Here is a 7508-nt window from a genome sequence, read left to right on the forward strand (position 1 = left end):
TGAACCATTTTTGATACATTTTTAAACATATGTTGCATGTACATAAAACATATTGGATTACTCTGCGTACCACTAGAAGGCAGCCCGCGTACCACTGGTACACGTACCACAGTTTGAGAACCACTGAAATAGAGCATGAGCTTATACATTGTGAATAAAATGTTTGGAAATGACGTAGAATAAACGTATTTCCTTATCAAGCAATGTTTACCTTGATTTTTCTTCAAGTGCTGTAGATTAAAAGTTTAATTCCCTCCATCTTGAACATGTTCTCAGATGGCACTATTACTTTTTAGAAACCACATCAATAATCTCGCACAAACTTATTAAAGCGACATTACAGTGTTGTGGTGGAAATGACACTGACACTGTGCGACAGCTGTTTTTTTTGTTAAAAAATAATATTGTTAATAGTCTATTGTTAAATATTTATATAAATATAAATATATAAATAAATATACCTATTTCACTAGTGCTTAATTAAGATACATTAATAGTTACCAGATAAATATCAATTTAAAATGTTATTTTCATTGTTGACGTTTAAAACTCTGGGTGTGCAACATGGTGAAAACAGTGATTGTGACACCTAAAAGGATGGTGAATAATATGAAAAATATATATAATAGAAAGCTAATAAAAAATGTTTAAGTAGGTTTTATTGTTAGTTTGACAAAGAAAGGAATTTGAACAATATTATATATATTTTTGGATATATGATAGCACATAAAAGTGCCCTTAGTTGAAGAATTACCCTTATAGATTAATTTAGCAATGTGTTTCTAATGCAGTTCCTAGGGGCTGGACAGTAAATTTATCACTATTCTCTCTTCTGGCTGCCATTATCAGTCTTGTTTTCCACACACATTAACACCATCGTGGAGTTTTTCCTTCTTTATTTCAGCAAATAAAAAGAAGAAAAAAAATCTCCTGTACTTCAATCTAAAGTGTTAACATATAGTATCCTATTTATCAAAGCATTGAAATGCTGCTTGGACTTCATAAATATAGGCTATGTGTCATCATATTGATATATGAACCATTTTTGATAAATTTTTAAACATATGTTGCATGTACATAAAACATAATGGATTACTCTGCGTACCACTAGAAGGCAGCCCGCGTACCACTGGTACACGTACCACAGTTTGAGAACCACTGAAATAGAGCATGAGCTTATACATTGTGAATAAAATGTTTGGAAATGACGTAGAATAAACGTCTTTCCTTATCAAGCAATGTTTACCTTGATTTTTCTTCAAGTGCTGTAGATTAAAAGTTTAATTCCCTCCATCTTGAACATGTTCTCAGATGGCACTATTACTTTTTAGAAACCACATCAATAATCTCGCACAAACTTATTAAAGCGACATTACAGTGTTGTGGTGGAAATGACACTGATACTGTGCGACAGCTGTTTTTTTGTTAAAAAATAATATTGTTAATAGTCTATTGTTAAATATTTAACCTATTTCACTTGTGCTTACTTAAGATACATTAATAGTTACCAGATAAATATCAATTTAAAGTGTTATTTTCATTGTTGACGTTTAAAACTCTGGGTGTGCGACATGATGAAAACAATAATTGTGACACCTAAAAGGATGGTGAATAATATGAAAAATATATATAATAGAAAGCTAGTAAAAAATGTTTAAGTAGGTTTTATTGTTAGTTTGACAAAGAAAGGAATTTGAACAATATTATATATATTTTTGGATATATGATAGGACATAAAAGTGCAAGTAGTTGAAGAATTACCCTTATATGTTTATTTCGCAATGTGTTTCTAATGCAGTTCCTAGGGGCTGGACAGTAAATTTATCACTATTCTCTCTTCTGGCTGCCGTTATCAGTCTTGTTTTCCTCTTTCTGAAAGTCTTGATAACACCATCATGGAGTTTTTCCTTCTTTATTTCAGCAAATAATAGCATTATAAAATAATGATTTGTTGTACTCTCAAATTTGCCCACTGGACTCTGTCCATCATGGTCTCCTACACATCCCCATATCATAATTGGCTTCATCACTGTCTCCTCTCCACCAATCAGCTGGTGTGTGGTGTGCGGTCTGCTACAATTTGGCTGCCGTCACGTCATCAAGGTGGATGTTGCACACTGATGGTGAATGAGGAGATTCCCCTCAATGTAAAGCTCTTTGAGTGTCCAGAAAAGCGCTATATAAATGTAAAGAAATTATTATTATTATTACATACAAGCAACAGGCATCTATTTATTAGCTCAGAGGATCAGAATGACTGATTGAGATGAGTGTTATGCAGATATTTAAGAGAGAATAATTACATTTTTCTACGTTAAATACTAAATAAATGCTACTCGATTATCAAGACAATAGCATGCTGAAGTAGTATATTATTATGTTATTTTTTGTTATTTAGATAACTAAAGATAACTAACAGCTGCACAGTCAAATATTATTTACTGTCATCATGGCAAAGATAAAATAAATCAGTTATTACAGATGAGTTATTAAAACTATTATGTTTAGAAATGTGCTGAAAAAATCTGCTCTCCGTTAAACAGAAATTGGGGGAAAAAATAAACAGGGGGGCTAATAATTCTGACCTCAATTATATATATATTTGTATATATATACATGTATATATATATATATATATATATATATATATATATATATATATATATAGCGATATGAATATAATTTCTTCAAGTGATTTGAATAGCTCTGTTTGTAAAAATGTAATTTATTTAGATAGATTAGGGTGAACATGTCTTTTTCTGTGCAGTGCATTTGCATGAATTAATAAATTACAAGCATATATAGTAAATACAACAAAGCAATACATTCATTCATTTTCCTTCGACTTAGTTCCTTTATTCATCAGGGGTTGCCACAGCGGAATGAACCATCAACTTATCCAGAAACCCGCACCAACACAGGGAGAACATGCAAACTCCACACAGAAATGCCAACTGCTATAGCAGGGACTCAAACCAACGACCTTCTTGCTATGAGCCACTGTTTCGCCTATATTGTAACGTTTCCTTTACTTACTTAATAGTTGCCAGACAGTATGTCACTGTATTATAAAGTATTATATTATATTATATTATATTATATTATATTATATTATATTATATTATATTATATTATATTATATTATACTAATATATTTTAATATATTATATTATATTATATTATATTATATTATATTATATTATATTATATTATTTTATTTTAATATATTTTAATATATTATATTATATTACATTATTTTATTTTAATATATTTTAATATATTATATTATATTATATTATTTTATTTTAATATATTTTAATATATTATATTATATTATATTATTTTATTTTAATATATTTTAATATATTTAAATATTTTATATTATATTATATTATTTTATTTTAATATATTTTATTATATTATATTATATTAATATATTTTAATATATTTTAATATATTATATTATTTTAATATATTATAATATTTATTTAGATTTGTCTAATTTTTATCAGATTTTATGCCAGTTTACACTTTTTTATCAGACTCTTCAGTCAATACTTATAATATATGCAATATATACTTATAATTTGTAATCCTGAGAAATTATTTTTCAATATTCAAGTTTACATCTTGTAATTAAAAACTTTCGGAACTACAAAAAGTGTCTTTTTACGTTTAAAAACGTCACAGTTCTCTGAATAAATGTAACAATTGTGAGCTATTGCACTATTCTGTGATAGTAAGTCAGTAAAACTATAACTATATTAAATTCTGCCAAAAATAAAATAAACTCAGTATTAATATTGCAAATATAATAATCTGTTCTGATTGGTTGAAAAAAAAAAGCAAAATAATGCTAAATGCAATTACCAAACAATGCATAATCAACCAAAATTGAAATTATTACTATACTAAATTCTGCCAAGAATAAATTTAATATTAATAATGCAAATATACAAATCTGTTCTGGTTGGTTGCAAAAATAATGCTAAATGCAATTACCAAAAAAATGCATAATCAACCAAAAAACAAACAAACAACATGATATCAAATCTGTACATGAAATCAAATGATTCGAGCTGCTTTCAGCATTAATATCGCAGCTCCACATTTACACTATTTTTAGCATTTCAGGACAAACTTGTGATAAAAGCGTAAGAAACGTAACTGATAAAACTCCTCATTAAGTCTCCTGAGCTCTGAAACAGCACTAAAAAGTTCCTGCAGGCAGAGAAAAAGAAGAAAATAGCAGTTTTGACAGAAGGAGAAGGAGGAGGCAGAGGGAGAGTTAAAGAAAAGAAGGCAAAACAAAAGCTGCACCTGGTGCCTATCAGTCCACACACACACACACACACACACATCTGCTGCTCTCTCGCAGCGCGTGCAACAGGTCGAGGCCTCATGCATGATAACGTCTGAGAAAATGACACATGTTCAGTCCTCTCATCTTTTCAATTAATACTCGACCCGCAGCTCATCATCATGCAGTGTACGACTCTTAAACTTCACTTAAACTGACACTAGAGCTGTGTGATGAAACAAACCTTACATCCAGACATTAGTCATCTCATGTCCTGATAACCAAGGGTTTAGTATTTAGTACTCAGTGTAAATGAATACACCCCCTTTAAATATGAATATTCAATTTATTCAATATATATGAATATATTTTAAACCATTTCTCATTGATATTTTGGAGCATTTAAACTAAATAGTTTTATTGAACAGCTAAATACATTAAAAATAAGAGTTTTTGCAACAACATCAAATAAAATCAAAATTATTTTATTTCTCTTGATTATTCCTGTTTATTATAATTTGGTATAATATTTTAATATTTTCCCACATTTTTTTCTACATATTAATTTGAATGTACTCATCTTTAGACTTTTTTAGCAGGATTAATTAGCTTTTTTAAAGAAAAAAAAAAAACTAGTATAATTAATTTTGGTATATTTCTTGACAATATCTTTGCTCATCTCGGAACTGCTTCTTGATATAAGCATTTAAGTAGAAATTTACACGTTCATATGTGATCATATTTCACACTTGTTTTAGGCAAATGATTGATTAAGAATGTAGAAACATACAATAAACATTTAGTTAATGCTATTGATTACAGGCCTATCATTAAATATCGCTAAATAATGTACAAATTTAGATTACTTTGATTATAATGCTGTCATGTGATGTTTTATATTCTTTCTTCTCTTTTTGTTTCTACTGTTGTAGCCCATTGAGTCCAAGAAAGACAGTTTAAGAATAAAATATATTAATATTAAGATTATTATTATTATTATTATTATTATTATTACTTTGTCAGGATGCTGTTATTCATGTTTCTGGCGTGTAATATTGCACACATATGAATTATGAAAAATTATTCCCGTAAACAATGTATTTTGCTGCACCATGATGTAAACGATAGAGCATATTATGAAATGACAGACTTTTATTTTGTCTGCGAAAACAACCATCCTGGATGTATTAATATTATTATCACAACTTCCCCAGGATGCTGTTATTTATGTTTCTGGCATGTAATATTGCGTTCATAGCATAAATTATGAACAATTATTACCATAAACAATGTATTTTGCGACACCACGATATAAACGATAGATCATATTATGAAATGACGGACTTTTATTTTGTCCGCGAAAACAACCATCCTGGGTGTACTTTATCCCTCTTATTTCACGGCTAGTTGCCATAAAACATACACATTAGACACAAAACACTGCTCTGAGTCGTAATGGTTTATTAATTTTTTTATTAAACGCAAAGCTAATGTAATAAAGTAAATAAATTTGTTAAAGTATGGCTTATGGACAGCGCCATCTAGAGGGTGCGTGAGTTAATGGAGTCTTGTTGGTGAGTTTCATTTCTCTCAGTCAGAAAATTGCCATTTTTAAGAGTCTAAACACACAAATATGTGCTTTATTGTCACTGAATGTTTCAATGAATTTATTAGGATACTGTTGAGTTGTGTTTGGCGTCGAGTGTGTAGCTCAATCCTGAGTTATATTATGTTTTTATAATGACGACTGATTGTGAGTTTGTGTGCTGTCATGTGTTTATACAGCTATGGTCTATTAAAGAACCAGCGAAACTACACACTGTCTTCATTTTTACAGGTATGTTGTTAAATGTTATTCAGAATGAGTTGCTAAAGGTCTCCATTGGGTGGCAATATCTCCCTTGTTTATGTGGTTAATTGTATTGTATTTCATTGAGGATCTTCTTCATTCTTGATTTGTCATTCATATAATTCATTTAAAGTGTGGTGTTATGTTTTGTATATTGAAATTGGTAAAATTCACAAGAGAAATACTATAGGGTCACAAAGATAATAATGTAAGTGGCATAATTAATATAATATAAAACTGTTTTAATAATGAATATTTTTCAAGTTGATTTAAAACAACTATAATTATTAATTTTATTATTTTTTGATATAATAAAGGTGTTTTTGTTTGTATATGCTGAAATTTGGATATGGGGGAAATTATTAGTTATTTTGTAAGATGCTAGTATTCAGCTTAGTGCAATTTAAAGGCTCAACTAGGTTAAAGTTAGGGTAATTAGGCAGTCATTTTAAACAGTGGTTTAATCTAAAAAATTATTACTTAAATGGGCTAATAATACTGACCTTAGCCATTTTACATTTTAACTTTACATCTAATTAAGACAATAATATGATTGTCTTATGTGTATTTACATGAGTTGCTTTTTGAATGTTTCATGATCTCGTTTTACATGTTATTGCACGTAATTCAATGAACATCATTGCATCACCACGCTATCCTCATTTCCTCTAGAGTTTCATGTTTTCGGGTGTCTCATTATTAATTTGTCAACTTAAACTGCAGTTTGGCACTTTTACTTCAATTCGGGAACATTTTCTGCATGCCGCCCCGTGAGTGAGATATTGGATGCAACTATGAACTGCTGGAAGAGTGTTGTTTTAATGGAAGTTCATACCGCGAACTGAATGGAAGAAAAAAACCTCCGCATTTCGCGATGCAGGTGTCTGTGGTCCGGACTTTTTCAGTAGGTGCAAAGAGTGTCAAACAGCTGTGTATTTGACTATATTGACATGTGAAACCTGGAAAAGTCATTGAATTTTGACATGCCATTTTCCAGGCCTGGAAAAGTTTTGAAAAAAACAGAAAAAACCCACAAAGTTTTGGAAAAGTCATGGAAAACAGATATCTGTAAACTTGAATATTGGTTATTTACTTCTTTTCTGTCCTTGGCCAATCACATACTCTCATATTATTAGTGTAGTGTAAGCATTATCTAAATCAATTTTTACATAGATATGAGCAATTCCATGGAAATGTTAACCTTGCCATGAAAAAATTAGGTTTTCACCAAAATACTGAAACCTTTTCTGTGTTTTTTGTGTAGGCTTGTATTTTACAGTGCTTTAGAAATACTCAAATGCATCTGTCATTGTTTTCAAACTATTATATTTGATTTACCAAAGTCACACAAGTGGCAAT

General features: G+C 29.5%; 1 protein-coding gene and 1 long non-coding RNA gene across 8 annotated transcripts in view; one reads left to right on the forward strand and one right to left on the reverse strand.

The window, feature by feature from the left end:
* The window catches only part of cbfa2t2 (CBFA2/RUNX1 partner transcriptional co-repressor 2), a 101023-nt gene that overhangs the window by 37778 nt on the left and 55737 nt on the right, over nt 1-7508 (reverse strand).
* Nucleotides 5834-7508, forward strand: part of LOC147836541 (uncharacterized) — a 73890-nt gene continuing 72215 nt past the window's right edge. For all 4 annotated transcript variants that reach the window (XR_015494375.1, XR_015494374.1, XR_015494372.1 and 1 more), the window contains exons 1-2: nt 5834-5874; nt 6086-6137. This is a non-coding gene — a long non-coding RNA (uncharacterized LOC147836541). The remainder of the gene's footprint in view (nt 5875-6085; nt 6138-7508) is intronic.

The sequence above is a fragment of the Danio rerio genome, chromosome 6 (genome assembly GCF_052040795.2).
Source record: "Danio rerio strain M-AB ecotype USA chromosome 6, GRCz13ab, whole genome shotgun sequence".
Taxonomy (NCBI): domain Eukaryota; kingdom Metazoa; phylum Chordata; class Actinopteri; order Cypriniformes; family Danionidae; genus Danio; species Danio rerio.